Source organism: Vigna unguiculata, chromosome 4 (assembly GCF_004118075.2).
Source record: "Vigna unguiculata cultivar IT97K-499-35 chromosome 4, ASM411807v1, whole genome shotgun sequence".
Lineage (NCBI taxonomy): Eukaryota > Viridiplantae > Streptophyta > Magnoliopsida > Fabales > Fabaceae > Vigna > Vigna unguiculata.
This window is the reverse complement of record NC_040282.1, coordinates 6,864,828-6,884,875: the sequence shown is the minus strand read 5'-3', so window position 1 is coordinate 6,884,875 and position 20,048 is coordinate 6,864,828. Positions and strand designations below refer to the sequence as shown.

At 30.2% G+C, this 20,048-nt stretch overlaps 1 non-coding gene across 1 annotated transcript; it reads left to right on the top strand.

The window, feature by feature from the left end:
• Window positions 1-763: 763 nt before the first annotated feature.
• TRNAI-AAU lies at window positions 764-837 on the top strand. Its single transcript has one exon. It is a non-coding gene; the product is annotated as a tRNA-Ile (tRNA).
• The last annotated feature ends 19,211 nt before the right edge of the window (window positions 838-20,048 follow it).

Sequence of the window (20,048 nt, the reverse complement as noted above, 5' to 3'; positions counted from 1 at the left end):
TTGTCAAATATTTTTTATAAAATAATAATTATATTTATTAGTTAAATATATTTTTTGTCTCTTTATTTTTAGTGAGAATTGGAATTAGTCTTTCAAAACTTCGAACCAATTTAGTTTCGATTTTTAGAAATGCAGATTTAGTTCTTTTAATCAAATTTTATTAAATTTATTCGTCGTTTTAAATACGTTTCTCATTTAACATTGAAGTGAAATATATCAAACAATATAAATAACTCAAATAATATAATAAAACGCGTTTGAAACGTCAAATAAACTAACAAAACTTTATTAAAAATTGACTAAATCACTAATGTAAATACATTTGATGTAAAAATTAAGAAAATAAGATATTTTTTTCTTATTATTATCCTTTAATTTTATTCCCAAATTAAAATGTAAATAATTTTTTAATTGAAAATGATATTTTATTTATAACAAATTACATTATAGAAAAGATATAAAAGATGCAAAGTTTATTTGTAGAAGAAACCTTCATATCACGGAAAGTTGCTCCGATAATAATAATAAGAATAAGAATAAGATACAAACATAAATATTTGCTTAAATATATGTCTTTTAGCTATTAATATGCTATTACAGAACGAAAATGGAATATAAAAAAGTTTAAAAGAGAGTGAGAAACTAAAGTTCAAGAAATATAATTTCTAAGGATATGGGCAGATATTTTGGGTGTTTATTTAATTTATATACAGTAAATATTATTATTAAAACTATAATTCCAAACTTAGTTAAGTAAACAAACGGCCTATTAGCTCAGCTGGTTAGAGCGTCGTGCTAATAACGCGAAGGTCACAGGTTCGAGACCTGCATAGGCCAATTAATATTTATCATTTTACGGACTTGCATTGCAGAGGTGTGGGGTACATTTAATGTACGTCTTTTATGGGCCTACGAGAGACTTTAATTTCTATCTAATTTAGGTGTTTTATGGGCCTACTACTATAAAACTATTTGCTTTTTCCATTATTAAGCGGCCTATTACCGCAACTTGTTATTACGTTGTGGACTTGGAAGACCCATTTAATTTACGTATTTTATGGGCTAACGAGAGCGTAAGTACTTGCTATTTGCACCGTCATGCTTACAAAAAACATTTTTTTCTCCGCTGGGCCAGATAGTTATTTACTCACAGATTTCATTCTTGATTTTTCACAGATCTTGCCGAGAAATCATCATCGTTCAATTTTTTTTTTCTTTTAATCTTTCAATAAGTGTTTATAATCTGTAATAAGAACCATGCCATTAAAAATATGTTCACTATGATACACATAAATTCCATTCATTGATTTTCTTAGTTCAGTACATATTAAAAAAATGATAGTCATACCTGGAAAACATTCATTGAAATAAACACGACAATTGTATTGTAACAGTGAACTATGTGTCAATTCAGAAACAATACTAGAATTTTCCTTTTCAGAACTTTGCTGCAGAAAACAACTATGTTTGAATAAAGAAGTTTCCAAAAACATTTCTTACTTATATTCAAAGAAATCCCACATAAAGGGAAAATAATAAACTAAAAAATGTTGAAAATGATACATGATGTTTTGGAAGTGAAAGCTTGCTTATAAAAATGAAGAAGATGATGAAAGTATGGTAACATGGCAATTAAAAAGGCATTGAAAATGGTGATTGGTTATTACTGTGCTTATGATGCTGACCAATCATACCTAAAGATATACACCACTGTGTTCCTCTATGTTTTGCTGTATCAATGGGTTGCAAACAAAGAATAAAATAAAGTTCAAATTTATGAAAGAACAAAAGAGGTTAACCTATTATATACATATCCATTATTATTCAATTTTACTCCGACACAGTTTGCTGGCAATGGCCACTCATATATGGTGGTTACCCTTCATCCGACAGAGAAGCTTTGTTAGTTTTTTCAATATAAAAAACTAACAGAGAAATGCATTTGGGAGTTCATAGCATAATCATTCTAAATTTACTTTTTTTAGTTGTTGTTGTTGGTACACTTTTCTTCATCTTGTGTTCTTTCTCTACTTTTCTCAGTATTACTATTTCTCACAAGTGAAAAATGTAACTATGCAACATCAATTTAGATGTTAACTTAGAGGTGAACCAATTCTTTTAGATTTCAATCTTAGTTATTGGTACGTAGTTTTATATTAGATTAAATATGTTTTTAGTTCCTGAATTTTGATATAGAATTAGTTTATGTTTGAAACTTTGATATATTTTGATTTTCAAACTTTAAAAATGAATAGATATAGTTCTTTTAATTTAATTACGTTAAACTTTCTTCACGTGCTAATACGTTTTATGTTAGCATTTGAGTTATTTATACCATTTGACATTCTCACTTCAATGTTAGTTGAAAACCGCATTTGATACATCAAAAAAATTTAACAAAATTGAATTAAAAAAAATATATTCATTATTTTTAAAGTTTAGAGACCACAATGTAATAAAATTTTTATATAGGAACAAATTTTAATTTGCGTTAAAGTTTAGGAACTAAAATCATATTTAATCATTATATATTTGATGTGTTAGATATTAGAGAAATGGAATATGGTATTAGAATTTTAAATTTAACTCTTTCCATTGCTTAAAATTCATGATCAAAGGCACATTGTTTGAAAATAATAGTCACATTAACCAGAAGATAAACCAAAAGGTAATAAAAAAGAAGAGAATATAAGGTTAAGAAGAAGAAGCTCATCAAATTGTCCATAAAAGAAGAAGTCCATCATATCGTCTTAGCATAACATAAACCATAAGACTCTCTAAGCATAATTTAGACAAACAAAAACTGTTAATTTAAATTTAAACTCATTTTTTAAGCACATTCAATCGTAATCAATAAACATATAAATGAAATATAACATAAGATTATTTTCGTTTATAACATTTTAATATTATTTTTTTATTTTGTCATGAACTTTTCTTGATTTACTGATTAAAATATTAATAATGTAATAGAGGTATTATGATTATAGCCAATACAATGAGTTTTTTGAATGGTTTTATTATATGAATAATTGACCTAAAGTTTTCAACATAAAACTACATTAAATACTAACAAAAAGTTGTGTTATCCATAATGACACCACTCAATCATACTACCTTTAGTAAAGTATCACATGCATTTCAAATCAATTTTACTATATTAATTTTAAACTACACGAACACTATGTTCATTTCTAAACTACAAATCCAAAACTAATCACATGCTAACGTTTAATTCCCTACCCTAAAAAAATATTGAAAAGAACCAAATTCTTTAGAAACCTATGAAAGTAGGGAAAAATTTTAACTAATTGTACACCCTTATAGCATTCCACCACAAGTGTAAATAATACAAAAATGTAAAGGCAATATAATAATTAACACATTAATTAGAAGGTACGATACAACTAAAGTAATAATAGAAGGAATTAATTGCAATTGTAACTTGTAAAACGCAATTGAAACATCACTTTCACATGGCAATCATTTTCTACTTTTTTGCATTCATCCAAACACAAACCCGAGAGACCCGCTTAAATTTTTGCTTCGAAAAGTAAAAGAAATAAAGAGTGTGTACCCACAAGCTTTTTTAAGATTTTCAAATCTCAATTTGGAAAGTGTGATTTTTAGTTATGATTAGTGCAAATGATCCTTACTTAACATGTGGCACATTAATGGAAGAGTAATGCATTCATTTGTTCATTCATTTAATTGATTAATTAACTTGTTAATTAAGTTAATTAGCATAATGTGGTACTAGTTTATATATATATATATCCACCGACACAGATTCAGCAAGTCAGAGTCAAAGCCATAACTTTTTGAGAATAACGAGGGGATCAAGTCAACCTTGAGCCTGTGAAATTGCACTCATTCAAACACAAACTTCTAGGGTTTTGATTTGTGACAATCATTCATATATGAGTGCATATTATATATAAATATTATGTAACTTTCTCATAATCAGTCACTTCATCCAATAAATTTTCTAGTATGTGAAGCATGTGATTAGGTAGGTTAGGAAGTATCTCACACATGCTACCAATCTCGGAGGAATTAATGAAACAAAACACTAAATCTTATTACCCTAACTTTTCATTAATTATGTGTTATGTGTGGGATACAAGGCTTCATTAATAACATAATATTATTTTCTTCCTCTTCAGAGATCATTTGGTTGCTTTGTTCAACAATAGTGGGGATCATGTTGCTTTCAATTATTCCTTTCAAACTATGATTAGTTCATTGCATTAAATCCAAATTTTTCTTGATGCACTACATTGATTATAGTAGAGTTGGTTAACTTAGCTAATTTAAAGACTTTAATATTATGTGAGTAGCCTATTGTATATTCCAATTTATTCTCACATGCACACACTGATGAATGTGCACTTAAAACCTTTCAATGATTGAATGCGAAGTTCTTAAGATATCCACTACTTTTATATTAGGGTTTTTCTCCTTGTTGATAAATAAGATGACAATAGTAGATTTGCCAAATGATAATCCTTATAAATTGGTTTAGTCAAGAAAACTTATAATTTCTTTTACCTATCACTAGATTAATCTTAATAGAAGTTTATTATAATCTTCACTATACTTATTTTTATACATAACATGCATGTTTTATTTAAAGATAATCTTATTTGAATTGAGTAGGGTTTGTATGCATAACAAAATTTTCTTTCTTAATATTCAACACAGCTAAATATTCAAACTCAAAAAAAAAAATCGTGCTTGAACTAGAGTAATCCTATGTTCGTAGAGTCACATCTTTGATAGTAAACAAACTTCCTTTATGTGAAAAAGATTTTAATCGTGTTCTCTAATTTAGTAAATAAGCATGAAATTATGTAGGTAACTTTTTTTTTATTGATTCTTTGTATTCTTAGATTGTCAAGACACATCAGTTGATACTAATATTTGTAATATTTATTGTTCGGAATTATCTCATTGTGTGACTAATTGACACACTCCAACTCATTACAAATTGATACACTCTTAAATTATGCGAGTACACTTAAACAATTCGAAATCAAATGCAACTTAAATACTCACTCCTCCTTCTATCCTCTAAGATGTCTTTTAAGGACAAAAATGTGATAGAGTTTCACGCTCCAAAGCGAACAATACCTTAAGAACGTAATAGTTGATCCTAACTATATTGTTAGATTTGTAGGCAGAACACAAACATACTCTCAACAATCCAATCAACAAAAAACCATTACTTAAGCATGTAATTAAGTAACATTAAGTATAAAGTAAAGCCAAAATCATAATTAAGTAGGTTAAAATCCAATAAGAGTATGTAGTATAAATAAACAAATACCCAAGGTAAAAGGTTATCCATTTTCTTTGCACTAAATCACCTCTTTGATAATAAGATTTCTTTTTCCTCATACTAACTTAAGTGTCAAAGTACTTTTGTAGGTACCCATTAGTGCTTTTATAGGATTTTACTTGACCTTGTTAGAATGTTCTTTAATATCGTAAAGAAAAATTAGCGAATGAAAAGGTAATCATAAGGTTGAAAAGAAATAATGTAAAATTGTTTATAGGTCTTTTCAATTAGTGTGAGAGTATTTCATCTTAATAAAAGATCATGAGTTTAAGTTTTGAGGTTAAATATTTAGTAGAGTTTTTTTTTTTCTTTTTAGTCCTACTTTACTCAATAAGATTGTTTTAGTTGAAAACTATAATTGTGTTACATGTACCAATAACACCCTTTTGTCGAAATACAACATATTTGTCTTTTAATTTAACATTGCACCAATAATTATGGAACGTATGGTTTTGTACTGTGTTATGAAATGGGTTTTTGTAATGTAGATATAGTGTAGCATATAGTTGATTATGTTGTGATAGAAAGCGATACGTAACGACTATTAGAATTATGATGTGTCCCTATTCATAAGTAGACTTCACCAAATTTATTTTTGTGAAGATGACATTTATAGTGTGTGGGAGAATCCAAATCCACCACAATCACTCTAACAATATGACAAAGTCCAAAACCCTAAATCACAAAGCCAAAGCCACATCTAAAATCGAAGTACACACCATCTTCTTTCTATAAGAAAAAGCAACAACAATGTGGATAGATGGAGATGTCAAACTCAAGGTTTAATCTCAAAATGATAAGAATGAAAGAAGGGGATAAGTGAGTGAGTGTGTGTGCTTTTGAGAGAGAGAGGTGGGAAAAAGGGGTGTACCAATTGGGGTCACAATTCCTTAGTGAGTGGTACTTTTCAATGGTTTTGTTTTGGTGGCAAGGATGATTATGATATTCCCACACGAGGGAGGGTAACATGCAATATTTCAATGGGGCACCATTTTTTTTTTCCCTTGTTGTTTGTGGCACTAAGGGTAGTTAGTTCCAATTGGGCAACCCCACAAGGGTTTGAGCTTCATCCTCAATGTGGCCAAGCAATCACCGAATCACATGGGTTTTGGTACTCTTGTGTAACATAAGGTTACCCAATGTGGCTTGAAAGAGAGGGTGACGTATAGGATTGTGACATGGAAAAATGTCCCCATACAAGATGATCGTCATTTCATTTCTTCTAAAATAATACATATATCATTAATAATTTTAATTGAGTTTTTGGTGTATTAAGTGTTATATTTATACAAGTTCGAACAATGGAAAAGTACGTACAAACATAGGTATAGACATATCCATTCTCTGATGGGATGCGACAAAAATTTCATACCCATTGAATATAAGAATAGAAATATAAATTAGGTTTTACTATGAAAAGGAAACAAGATAGTCAAATTCACTTTCATCTCCTTATGATCCTAAATATAATTCACATAATTGAAATACATAAAGAAGTAAAATTATAAAATTGTGATAACTAAAATAAAAAAAAAAGAAATTACAATTAACCCATAAAAGAAGGGTTTTAATTGGTTTTTTGGTTTATTGAGTGTTATTTTTGTACAAGTTCGAATAGTAAAATGTATCTATTGACATAAGTATCATTTTTCGAATATTAAGTGAGCAATTATCAAATTAGATAACAACTTTTTGTAAGAGATATAAGGGTAATATGAGGTCTAGAGAGTTAGGTATATGTTATTCATGCTAGTGTGACATGTATATATGTTTTTTTAAAATGGTTGAAGTAGTCAAAATACTTATTTGTTTATTCAATCTTTTTTTCCGATTAAAGAAAAAAAATATTCATTTTTCGATGAAATGAGACAAATTTTATCACCATGGAGTGTATAATAAGCATAAAGATAAATTTTTACTTTAAAAATAAGATAAAATAGTTAAACCTGCTTTTGTCTCCGTTTCGTGATCTCTAGATATAATTTACATGATCATAGTATGGAAGACTAAAATCACACAATTGTTATAATTAAAATAAAAAATGATATATAATTAACCCACAAAAGGAAGGGTTTTAATTGTTTTATATGTTTTTCGAGGATATATTGTAAGAACTAAATTGGTATTGGACAAGTAATACATATTTCAAAGTGAGTTGAGTTTGTAATTATTTATCTAGATTTTAAAAATGAAAAAAAAATTGTAACAAAAATATCTTTACCTGGTACCTGTTCACAAGTTAATACATTAAAAAGGTGACAACATTTTACAAAATCGAAACTGGTCTTTAATTAATTTATTTATGAAAACTAAAAAATTTCATGAGTGGGAATGAAGGATATAAAAGCAAAGACAAAAGCACTCCAAATTATAAAACAAACCCAAATGGGGACCTTGTACACATGGGGTGAGATGCTTCATCTTGTGGTGTGGAGCCACACACCATAAAGCTAAGAATCTTTTTGCAAAAACATGGATATGGGGAAGGAGAAAACCCTACATACAAATATGTACACATCACACCAAAAACTACAACATTTCTATGTATCTTTCACTCTTTCTTATCATAACCCCACACATTAATCATATAATTAATAAACTCAATTCAATATTTGAATTAGTGCATGTTCTAGAATCCGAGAAACACAATCTGGTTAGGTTTTTAATTAGTGTGTTATGAGTATAGGGTTTGCAAATGAGAAGAATTCCATTAATCATATTTGATTCCTTTGACTTGATGGAACAAAGAGAAACTAATTAATGATAAAAAAAAAGTATTATCTTTTTATGTAACTTAGGGTTAAACAAAATTTTAAACATTGCATATGTATAACTAACTCTTCATTTATTTGTGGGGTTTAGTTATTTAGATTGATTGGTAGTTGAGATGCTACATGTTTATGCACCTTATTTTGTGTGAAGTGTTTTGTTTTATTGGAGGATTGAATTTGTAGTTGTGGTGGGTCCAAAGTACAGCTAAAAGGTGTACATAATTTTGTTTTTCTTACAAACTAAATGTATATATTTTTTTAATTGATAATCATAAGATTAGACAATACAAAATCGAATCCGTGTACTCAATTATTATCAAGTGTGTATGTCACACCTTGTTGGTAATCATTACCCATTTGAGTGTATATATAACATATGTTGCCTAATAATTTATTCCCTCCAATTATTAACTATTTAATAAAAAAAATAGTATCTTTATGATTAATTGAAAATCTAAATCAATGGTTTAATTTGTTTCTCCATCATTACAATAACTTTTTCAACTTTATTTCACAAATTTTATTTTATTTTGTTTTTAAAAAAGTTAATATAGTTTGTTATATGATAATAGCAACATTAACATTGTGATATAAATAGTAAACAATATCTTATGTTCACAATTATTTTTTGGCTAAAAATTGGAACTAATAATATATATCACAATGATAGTGCTCTAACCATATTTATTCAAAAAAGATAATTAAATGAGAATATTAAAAATAATAGAAAAGTTATAATACTATCATAATAGTTAAATTAAAAAAAAAAAGAGTTATTAAGCTACATTAAAAGTTAAAAATATGTAAAACTTGAGTTCTCTATGTTTGTTTTTCATCAAATCGATTATAGAGATTTAGAAAGTGGGATAACCTCTTGAATATACAATTATTTTAATTAGAAGATATTATTATCTTAACTCATTTATACATTATTTTTCTTTCAGAAAGGAATGACAAGAACAATGCACACAGTTTCTTGAAAAGCTATGAAAAGATCAAATGTTGCATCACACGTGCATATACTTCCAAAACCAGCATATATATGGTTGATATGCATTCATGCATCATTTTGGAGAAGGTTTTCCCTACACCATTTTCTTTTTTTTATTTATTTTTTTCAAATAAAAGACCTTTAATATTTTTAATCGGTTGAAGTGAAAGGGAAAGTTGAATAGTAAATTTATGTTAGATGCATAACTCCAATGAATATCGTAATGTTTGGACCAGCACACGTGAAAACCCTAACCCCACTCTGTCACAGTGACACTGCCAAACGCTGCACTACTCACAAGTCTTTATAAATCTCCTTCACCTATGCCATTTGCCTACAATTTCTTAATGTCATGTCCATGTCACACAAAGAACAACGACAAAAATCTTAACGCACACAACTTACACATTAACTTGTGGAATAACCGATGACCTCATCAACAGTTTAAATAAACCTCGTATAAAGTGTAAAAAATATAAAATGCCTAGGTACTTGTGGTATATATTACAAATCAGAGAGAAGAAAGCAGAGTATTTACACACGACAATTATAACTCCAATCGTAACCACCACTTGAATCACATTCTAACACACCCCCTTTGCTATCTTGATCGCTTAGGAAATGGAATTTAGTATCGATATGGTTACTTTTGGCCAAGTCTATATGGTTTTATCGATACATCATCTCTTCAAATCTTCATTACTTTACTTTCATCGATCTATTATAATTTCATCAAGTTTTTATGCAATATCTTTATCAAATCTCAATACATCAAAGTTATTTGTGCTAACAATCTCCACCTAATTTGATAAAGTCAATATCCATTAAATTGATGAGCCAACGGTAATTTTATTGAAAAGGTTTTCCATTTTTATCAAGTTTGTTAATCTAAAATATATGACAAAAATTACAGGTGTCAATTTGGTCCAGCCCACAAGGCTTAACCCTGGCCCATGTGAGCTAGGGCCTAAAAAGTCCACATTGAAAAAAAACTCCCATCAAAGAAGTTCACAGGGCCAAAAACCCCACACAAGCCATAGGGGTCATAGCCAACTCATGGACTTTCATCTTCAACTGAAAAATATAATATTATCTATGGGACGGGCTCGACGATCCGGACGGACCCAACGACCCAGACAAGCACGACGACTTGAACAGACCCAACAACCCGGACTTGATCGACGATCCCGACAAGCACAACGACCTAGACAGGTCCAACAACCAGAACGAGTCCAACGACACGAACGAGCCCAACAACCAGAACAAGCCTGACGATCCAGACAAGCAAAACGACCCAGACCAGCACGACAACCCAGATGGGCCCAACGACCCAGACAGGCCTGACGATTTGGACGGGCTCGAAGATTCGGACAAGCCCAATGACCAGTTCTTAGGTATAGTGACCCGGACAGGCCTGATGAACCAGACGAGCCCGATGACCAAGATGAGTCTGACGACCCGTCTATTTCAGGTCACTCATTTGTTTGAGTTTTCAGAACAAATAAGTGACCCAATCTATACATAAACAGAAAAAATGAGGATTAATGGTATATTTAGATCATTGTAGCCCAAAATGTATTCATTTACAAAAGTAAGATAACATTGAGGATTAAGTAGGTTAAAAGCCATGAAAGAGTTGATTTTGCTAAAAATGTGTAACTTAGATAATGGTAAACATTAACATTATCACCAATTATTTGACAAAAAGAAGATTTGGGGATTGATGTACTGATCAAGGCTAAGTTGTACCCGACGTTGACAAAACCTTTAGGTCGAATACTTATCAAATTATTTAGTCTAGACTCGAACTTGATTCTCGGCATCGACAGAGTCTCAAGGTCGAATACAGAACAATTCATTTAGTCTAACTTATGACCAATTCCAAGGACTTAACAATTATTTCTGTTGGCCAAGTACTTATCATACCACCAAGCCGACATAAACGCGACCCTCAAGACGTAAAAACAAAGAGTAACATTAATTCAATTGAAGATTTCAACCATGCAAAGGCAATTGGGCCTCCTAGCTCAGGCCCATCCAGGTAAGACATGTAAATATTATAAATAACACGTATCTCGAGATAAATTAATTACGTTTTTCATTAATTACTATATTGATTACTTGTTGAGGTAATTAGATAACTTGAGCATTGGAGGTAATTAGACATAGTCCCCATTTGGTGAAGAAGAGATGAGTACTTGAAGAAGGACAAGTACCTAGGGTGTCGCAACTGAAATCGTGACGGGACGGCGAATAAAAAAAATATTTTTTTTAAAAACAGAGTTTGGAGTCGCCACCATAGCTTATTTTGGAAATCTAAGGAAAAACTAAAGAAGATAAAACAAGGTCTGCGAAAAACCAGATTTTGAGTCCGGGAGTCGGTTACGCATAGGGAAGGTATTAGCACCCCACAACGCCCGTCCTAAGACGATACCTTTAATTAAATATGCAACAATTATGTGATTTTTTCAAAATATTTATTTTCCCCAAAAATAATAATAAATGAATTTACAAAAGAAACAAAAATATATTTTTTTAGTTTTTTGGGCTCGACAAGGATTAATCCTCGCTCATATATATCACCATTTACCATGGAGAATCAGGGTTACGTAGTTCTTTTAAAAAAACTATTTGGAAAATTGTTTAAATTTTTTGATATTTTTGAAAACCTTTTTATTTAAATTTTTCGTATTTTGAATTATTTTAAAATTGGTGTCACACGACGCGAGTGGCCGGACAGACACTTAAAATAAATTCTTTTTTTTTATCTTTTATTTTTTTTCATTTTTTAATCATTTATAAATTTTTAATATTTTTTTTAAGTTATTTAAAAGTGGATGTGGATGTCGTGAGCAACAAGATAGATATCAAAAAGTAAACAAAGAAAACTATTTTTTTATTTTTAGATCATCTATATATATTTTTTAGAAAAAAACAAAAGTTAAATTGGATGTCATGCAACGCGAGCGGCCAGGCAGAGACACTATAGAAAGGGGAAACATATTTTTTTATGATTAAAAAAAATGAAAATTGGAAAAACTAAATCAAAAGATGAAAGAACATAGTGACATACCTTAAAAAATTTGCAATATCTCCTCACCTTTTCTCTTTCCTTTTTTCTTGCTTCCTTTTCTAATATTTTTGTGTTTGATTCTAATTATATGAGAGATATTGTTTTTAATTATTAGAATAATATCACTAATTTATCTATCAGGAACAAAGGATATAAAATATTTGAGTTGTTGGGCTCATGAAAAGGAGTGTGATAATTAATAACAAATTGGGCTCTTCCTTCTTTTTTTTTTCATTTTTTTTTCATTTTTTCATCTCTTTTTTTTCCTAAAATTAAAGTTTGAAAAAAAATCTTTGAAGAAAATTTTGTTTCACATTTTTATTTTTTTAGAATAAATTTATTCACCCGGACGAAATTGAGTATTGACATAGTGAAATAAAGGATTCAAAGTGCTTAGAAGCCTCTACAAGATACTACTTCGGCTTACTAAGAACATATGTTAACTATTAACGAAACTAATATGTCACCATCAAGTGAGATAAAAGAGAAGTTTTTTTTCAAGAGAAAGAGAACATATGAGAAATGAGAGCAAAAATAGTGAATTTGTATCTAACTTCATTTCTTTTTTAGAAACAAAACAAAAAATAGCTAAAAGTGAAATATTAGTATACAACGTAAGAAAAACTCAAAAAACACCGAAAAAGAAAATAAAAAAAATATCGTTAAATATTGTACTTTATAAAATAAAATAACACCTAATTTAATTTTCATCAATTTTTAACACTTCTACATATAATTTAAAATTTTCAAAAAACTTTAAGAATTTCAATATATTATTTTAAAAAAATGGGGCAGCCATGGCTCCCCTATTCGTATAAAGACCTGTCAGTGATCTTACCGACTTAACTCTCTTGTTTAATTATAGATTTTATTATCATCGAAACTTATTTATTGTCAGGCTTGTCTAATGCAGTCTTTTAGTGTCTAATACTAACATATCTTTCACCATATGCTTCTAAGCATTTTTATTATATGGGTGAGAAAATTTTCTTGACTCTTTCACAATTTCTTGATATCACCTTATTTACTTGTCGTTTACATTAAGGAATAAAATCTTTGAAACCTTAGAATAACCGAAAAAAACAACTTTTATAAAGGAATATCTCTCACCTTACCCTTTTCAATGATAGTTTGGTAATGATCTTCCTTATAAAATTTACATTCACAAAAACTCCTATCAAGGGGAAGATAATAAATCATACAGTACGTTGTATGAACATAATCTAAGTAGTTACACTAACTTAATTACATGATAGAGATTTTTAGGCATTTTATACCTTTTGGCAATGCATTTTTCATTAAATCTTCCTAACAACTAAAGCAAGACTCAAACATATTAAGGTTATATTATACCTAAAACCTCTTTGTCAATTGATTTTATAACATGGAGCTTCTACCATTACCAACATGTCAAGAACAATTTTATCCTTCATAGTAGAATCTTGCTCATTTAATATACATAGTCAAACTTTTCATACTCAAGATAACTACCAGTAGATAGTCTAACATCATCCATTATCATTTATTCATGAAATATATACATGTCAAATATGAGACTAACGATCTAAAAATCAATAACACGATAAATCCAACCAATAATAGTTAACATTGATTTCAAATAATTTTGACTTTAAACTTAACTCAATATTATATAATTGGTTTTAAAATAAGATTTGATACCAAAAAATACTCCTATAAATATAAATTTTTCTCATCTTTAATAAAATAAAATCATAACCACACATTCACTTTTACTTTATGTGCTAATTTATGTAAAGTCCTCTTATTTTAGCCCCAATCTTTAAGGGCTGCCTCAAGATCTAATGGGCCTAAGGGTTGGCTCATAAGGAGCTAAATGACCCAAACCTGTCCTAACCCACCCATTCGTTTCATTTTAGAAAAATAGTTCTCCCTTACTCCCTCTTTGAGCTTCGAAGCTCTGCTAGGGTTCAGCCATTGTTTCTCATCAAGTGAGCTCAGACCAGTTTTCTACTCTTCGTAAGTCAGCTTCCAACTCATGCTCTTGCTCCATTCTGTTCATTCTTCGTTCTATTCATTCTTCATAGTTCCAACTAGGGCTTGTTTTAATGTACTCGTTTTAAGCTCGTTCCACTGTTTTCCAGCTCTTGAAGCTATTGCTTGAGCTATTGTTCATCACGGTTCGGGTGTTGAAGTCCTCTGCTAACCCCTTTCCAAGTAAGGGAGGATAGGGTTTCGAGTTTTGAATAATTTTTTGTCTATTTTTGAATCTGCTGTGTGGTTGTATGTATTGTATGTTGCTTTGAACATGTGGGATGCCTTGTGGGATGATTTGGATATGAAAATGTAGCTGTATAGGGAGAACAATGGCGAGATATGATACTCTCGCCCAGGCGAGCTTGGCTTGCCTAAGCGAGACTGGCAAAGACTGTCTCAAGCCTTTTGCGTGAGCTGTCGCTCAGGCGGGCTATCTTCATTTTGAACGAGAGGAGGCCTCGCTCAAGCGAGGAGATCTCGCCTAAGCGAGCTAGTGCAGAGGGCCATTGTTCCAACTTGTCGAGCCCTCGCTTAGGCAAAAGGAGCTCGCCTAGGCGAGAACTCCCTCGCCTAAGCGAGACCTCTAGACCTGAGCGAGAGTTGGGCGATATGATGCTTGGGTACTGTTTCCATCTTTGTTTTTGGGTGTTTAATACATGTTTGGTTGGATTGCTATGTCTAAGTATGAAATGAATGAATATGCATGAGTGGTATGATGCATGGGTTATGAATGATAGGCGTGGTAAAATCTTGGCATGTGACTTTATATGAGATGGTTGGTAATTAAGGTGGCATGGTATTGATATGATATACAATTCTACACTCATGGTTTGGGAAGGATGAGTTGGTATGGATCCAACATTAAATATGAATGAGGATTGGTTATAAAGGATTGGCTTGAGGTTTATATGCATAATAAATATTACTTGGTTGTTTGTATATGATTGGTCTGTGGTCAGTACGTAATTCCTTGAAATCTCTAGGTGAGATTTCAGGGTTGTGCTTCAGTGGTCGGGACGTAATTCCATGACCCTGTTAGTGGAAGTTCATGGTGGTGCCTCATCTATATAATTTGGTAAGGATTCAAGGTAAGGTTGCATCCTGATGCTCTAAGGAGTCAGTTAGTCTCACATAGAGCGGACTGACTCTTGTGGTAAGAGTAGCAGGAGGCCCGAAACTCATTAAGGGCTAACCTTGTGCGTGGGGGAATTGAGACATTGTAACACTTGTAATACTTAGCTCGGGGGTGAGCAGAGATATCCACCACAAGTGCAAGCATCTGTTGAATCCAACTAAATTATACATATCTAGATGAGTCGAGTCGAGTCTTAGTGTATTGATTGGAAGGTCATAACATGCTTGGATGATGTATGTATATTTGACTGTGAAAGTATATCTGATTGCATGATAAAATTACTTTTGGCTCTAGCTTACCCTTCTGTTTGTTTGTTGTGTATTCCATATGTGTGGTTCTCTCTTTTGCGATGATCATCAACTTGTTAAATGAGCAGATGCGAGGAACACCCGGGGTCAACAGGGAGGTGACAGATTTTGGACTCTTTCTTTAGGGCAATGGCCCATGTACTGTCTGGCCTTTGGGCTTTATTTTGAAAACTTTGTCGTTTTCCTTTATATTTTCTTTTGACATCGTGATGTGCCTTAGTTACTGTACGGAATCGTATTAGTATTACAGAATTGCATTACTATATCTACGTGACGTTTTCTTTTAATTTGGATTATTAATTAAATGAAACGTTATGTGTAAGAATTTATTTTTTCAAATAAAAATAATATTTGAAAGATAATAATTATATATATATATATATATATATATATATAACATTGTTCACACAATAAAATATTTGATACTATTTTAATTCAAAACTTAAAAATAATACTTAATAAATTTTATATGATATTTAACTTTGATTCACACCTAAATTTTCTGAAGAACACTGTCATAGGGTTTTTCTTCCAAACAAACAAAACTTATCATAAAAAATATTGATTTTTGTTTTTATAAAATTTAAAAATAGGTGATAAAATTGATGAGAGTGTGAAGAGAAAGGAGGAGAGAAGACAGTAATAGGTGTGTCTGGGAATGTGTGACAGAGTTACTACAGTGGAAGGTGTAAAGTTTGGGTGTTTGGTCCATAGTGGTTAACCTCCCTCTGCCAGAAAGGACAGTGACGCAGATAAAGAGAAAAAGAGAGAGAGAGTAATGTTGTGTGGTTGGGGTTGGGTTTACGATGCAGTGTGGGGTCCAGATAGCATTCGTTTGGTGTGAAGAGAAAGGAGGGGGGGGTGCACGCATGGCGCGTAAGTGATTAATTAACACTGTCACAGCAGAAGAAGAAGATGGTGGTAGCGCAGTGGCAGTAAATGCCACACGCATGCACGCACGCAGGGTGGGTGGTGGGTGGTCATCAGAATTGGAATAAAAAGGTGGGTGACGTTATCGTGGCTAACGGACACAAGGGAAAAGAGAACTAAACAAATGCAATGCATGCACTCACAACAAACAAAACGACCCCACCTATCCATCAATTCACTGAATACAAACAGCTGCACGTGGACATCACCTACCACACGTGCACTCAATCATCAACCCTACATAATACTTATATATTACATATAATTCCACAACTTTTATTATTTATTCAATTAACATATTTTTTTGTTTCAGAGAATAGTTTAAGATTAAACATTAAAACATTCAATAGTTTATATTCTCAGATCAAGGAAAACAGATATATTTTTTGGATTTTGCACTATGTTTGTATATATATCTTACATCTCATTTCCTATATAGTTTGTATTTATAGAGAGTATTACATAGCAGAAAAAACATATTATAAGAATGTTTTTTTCATTCTTCTTTCTTAATATAAATAATGTCATTGTTAAGATTTTAACATCAATACAAATAAAAGTCAAAGATATTATATAAAAGATAGAAGGGAAATATATAAAAAGGAAGATTCACGTACTTATTGCATTGAAAATTTAAATTAGAAATAATGTCTTAGCTTATTTTTTTATATGTGTAAAAAGAATTCTCTAATTAATATAGATAAAGAAAAATATGTTTTTAAAAAAAGTATAAGTTCCATAAAAAATATAAAAAAAAATACTTTTATAAGTTAAAATTAATTCAAGACTTACCTCCTTTTTATTCAGATAAATTTTAGTTTATGTTTTCGTTATTACATTAGTACTTTAGGGAAACTTCTCCATGGTCAAAGTGAAGGTGAAAACGTGAATAAGAAAAAGTAGAAGGAAGCATTAATGGAAGGTAATGCTCGATTTGCACAAAAACGCATTAACTCTCTTCCCTTGTATATTTATTCCTTTGGAAGATGACAACTGAGATTGGGAGTCTCAAGAAATAAGCACCACCACATTGGGAAATCCATTGTTTTTATTTTTTTTATTGGCCTTCTTAAATGCATGAAGTCTTAAATAAAAAATATTGCACTCTACTTATTTAGAGGTTATGTTGTTTTGTTTTGGGACGAATGATTTGAAAAAATTCATAAGATTGATTTGGGGCAATTTGAAAATGAATCTCATTATTTTTCGAAGGAATTTATAAGTAATTGTGATGGATGTGATTAATAAAAAATAAAATTTAATAAATAAAAAATATAATTATTAAATTGTTTTTGGTATTAAAAGTAATATAAAATTACATTTAGATAAATTGTAATTAATTTTGAAAGTTTTTTAGATGAATAAAATTATTAATAATATTTATTAATTGAAAAAATAAATATAATAATATATCTTATGTAAAAAGTTAATTATGTTAATTTTTTCTTTATTAAAAAAAATTAAACATTTGTAATCACATCATTAAAAAAAGTCAACTCAAAAAATACATAATATTAAGAAGTACACACATGAGAGAGAGAGGGGGGGAAGAAATTGGGATAATTAGAGGGTGTTGTTTATTTTAAGGAATTTGGAGGTAATTTTGGAGTGGATTAAGGAATGAAGTTTGTAGAAATTTATGGCTTAATTGACTGATGTGACATATTAAAAAAGTTTTAATGGATAAAAAAGTTAGATTATGAAGTTGTCTTTGATGTTAAAGGTAATATAAAATTATATATAAATGATTTAGAATTAATTTTATAAATTTTATTGAATGATTGAAATTAAAATAAATATTTATAAAAAATGAATAATACAAAATATTTGGTGTGAAAACAAAATTTAACATTTATGTATTGAATGTTTAGGTGGGAAATAATTTATTTACATTGAGATTTGTTTTTCTTTTTAATAGTAAATTTAAAAGTAATAAATTATTATTATAACCAAAATAATGAAAGTTATTAATCATTATTTACGTTATTAATTTTTATTAATTTGTTTTCATAATAAACATAAATGAATAATTTAGTGAGATGTAAATGTGACGAGAATAATTTAGTAAATTTCACTTCATCACCCTCTAATCTCACCCTAGGTAGGGGGATGACTTTTGGAAGGGATCTTGGTAATCACCACTCTCCATTTCCCTCCCTCACCCACAAAAGAACATGAAAATTACCTCCTAATCCTTTTACACATTTAATATGTGCAAAAGAACACGATGTTAGTGCGATTTAATTTAAATATATTTCTAATCATATATTTTTATAAAACAGAAAACTATTTTGATCTTATTTTACTATATGACAAACGAAGTGTTTGAGTTAATGAAAAGAAACATTTTGGAAGGTTCCACATCATCTAGGATAAGTAAGCGAGTGTGTTTTAATGATTATATCATGGATTCTAAGTTCATAGTTCCAATTGCTCAAATTCAAAGATACTTTAAGTTTGTATTTGATTTTTCTTATAATCATGTAGTAGAATGTTGTGAGGTTTGGGTTAAATTCTTGTTTGGAAGAATCTAAGTGCACTTAGGGTTAAATGGCATGGGAGAATTGTCTATGTATTGAACAAATTTTCACATAGTGTTATTCTCTAGTTGTCATTAAAAAACAATTATGATTTTTTTCAACAACTTTGGAGTTTCCACATAATATTTTTGTATTGATCTTATTTCTCTATTGGTAGGGTGATTCTCGGGGAGAAGACGATAATGTTCTTCATGATGACATAGCTTTTTCATCAAGGTGATATAAAGAGCTTATGGTTCAGTAGGATTTTTCTTAGTATGCTCTATGGTTGCAACTTAGTTTAATCTTCCATATTAGAAAAGATTAATTCTTTGTTGTTGGAGAATCATCATTAGTTGTTGAGGTTGCAATGACATTTGCAAGTGTTGTCAAATGTGACAGAAATTTGATGGAAGGATGAATTTTGGCTTGTGGCAAACTCAAGCCAAAGATGTGTTGATAAATCTAGACTACACAAGGTTTTGAAAGAAGAACTTCTACCATGAAGAAAGAGGAACAAAAGGAGCTAGATTTGATAGTTGCTACTGTAATTCGCTTATGTTTGGCTAAGAATGTTCTTGCAAATGTGTAAAAGATGTTGAGGACAAAGGAACTTTGGGATAAACTTTATATTAGGCAAATGACATCTTGAATCGGTTGTTTATTGAAGGAAAATTTTCATAACTTGTGCATGGCTGATAACAAAAAAGTCTTTAGTGTGGCAGAATGAGCTAAACGTGAGACAAATGATATGAATGGAGGTTCTCAAGGATTATGATTTTGAACTTCAATACTATCCACGTAAAGCCATTATGGTGGCAAATGCCTTGAGTAGAAATAAAGTATAACTATTTTCAATGGTGGAGAAGGAGCTGAAGCTAATTGAGAAATTCAAATACCTGAATTTGGGAGTAGAAAGGACTACATTAGTTGTAGTCAACTGACTATAACCAATGATTTTCAT